The sequence below is a fragment of the Uloborus diversus genome, chromosome 4 (assembly GCF_026930045.1).
Source record: "Uloborus diversus isolate 005 chromosome 4, Udiv.v.3.1, whole genome shotgun sequence".
Classification (NCBI taxonomy): Eukaryota; Metazoa; Arthropoda; class Arachnida; order Araneae; family Uloboridae; genus Uloborus; species Uloborus diversus.
In genome coordinates this window covers 68815198-68817090 of record NC_072734.1, presented here as the reverse complement: position 1 = coordinate 68817090, position 1893 = coordinate 68815198, and positions in this window count along the sequence as shown.

The following is a 1893-nucleotide window of genomic DNA, read 5'->3' as shown; positions in this document are numbered from 1 at the left end:
CAAATTTTCTTTTCAAAACCTTTTCATATACTAAGCTATTTTCACCGTAAGTGACAGTTACTAGGCATTTTTAGGGTATCTGCACAGATACGACAAAAATAGCTTAGTAAAACGCGCTCAAAGTATCATTAAATAATACTAAAAACATCTGCTTTCTTTGGACTTAGCTGTTTTGCTTTATTTTCTTAATACAAATCTAACAGAATCTGCCTTCTGAAAGATACCATTTTCAAAACTCTGGACACTGTAATCCATAACAATTTTCTGTTTTTTTATGTTCAAAGAATGTGTTTTTTATAATGTTTTATTTTCTAGATTCATTTTTACCGAGCATGAAGATAATTTTGACAGCAGACGATACTTAAATAAAAATATTACTGGCCGTAGAATGAAATGCGGTTTGTTTGCCTGAAAGAATTAGATATGAATATTTTACATGCATTTTATTTATAGAATTGCATTTTAAATAAACATTTAAATAGAAAAAGCTGAATATTTACTTTAACAATTATGCAAAGTTGTATTAGTTTTTATTATCAACCTGTATCAACTATTCAACGGTAAACTAATTTTAATATTCTGTGTTACAATAAGCTGCTACATTATTAAATATGCTGCTTTACTAAGGTATAAAAGTCGTATCTACAAAAAATACTAAGGAAAAAAGTGGCAACTGCGCAGATACCACTTTAAAGGCTTAGTATTTGTCATTTACGTTCAAATTGCCTTAGCAAACTACACAAACTGTGCAGTTACGACTTTTTTCTTAAAGCTTTTTTTTAATATTTCGCGTTCACAAATCGCCAAAAAACTTGAAATTTAGGTAAATTAAATTACTAACGATCACCTGGTGACTATAACTCAATTTTGATAAAATGTGCAGATACCACATCTGTGCTTAGCACGGCAGACCTCCTCTTTTGGTTGCACTCGGGTGTTTCTAAGGGGGTCTTTTGCCCCTTTTTGAGTGGAAATCATTGATAATTTCAATGTAAACTCAAATTGTGTTACAATTTGGCGGACACTTGGCGATATATCGCCAGTCTTTTGGTCGCCAAGTTTTGTCGTCAACTTGGCGAGAAATTTGGCGATTTTTTTTTTAAAATCTGGTTTTTCAATTTGGCCACTGTTGGTGATATTTAAAGAGTAAACTATTGAATCACATTAAAATTGCCAATAATGGGGAAATGACATTAAATTGGAGTAAAAGGAAGTCATGTGAGGCACACATCAGCTCGTTCTAATTTTACTGGAGTAAGATTTGGAGCCTGATCGACGTTGAACTATCAACAAACTGGAAGAGATGCTGTAATGAGAGTTCATTAAGATGAAAAAGGAAAATAGCCCACTGGAGTGATCTGCGAAGCTTTTACTCCAATTGACGAATGATTCCAGCTTTTAATCTAGCGAATTGAAAATATTTTGAAATATGCATCAAATACAACAGAGAACTTCTAACAAATATTTAAACTACGTGACTTCCTTATAATTTTTTCCGCTATAAACAACGAAATAAAGCCTATTTCAGTTCAAGACAAGCCCGTTATTTCGACTTTTTCCAGGGGAGAATAAAGGGCGTGAACTCAATGAAATTTTATCAAAAACTACAAAACCACGCCCACTTATATGTAAAAACGTTAGTTTGTCACAGTAAGGGGGACATTGACCCCATTCACCCTAATACCTTAAAGGGAGGACCTGGTTCAAGGAGTGGTTTTATGCGGTTGATGTGATTGAAAATTTGAAGTATTGCAGGGTATTAGGTATGTAGCTACTTTATAATGTCTCACTTGTATTTAAGGAATTTTATGTAAAATTCTCAAAATTCAGGCCTTTTGCTAGAACAGAAAAAAATAACTCACAGGCTTGAAATTTTACGCAGTAGTTTGTGTT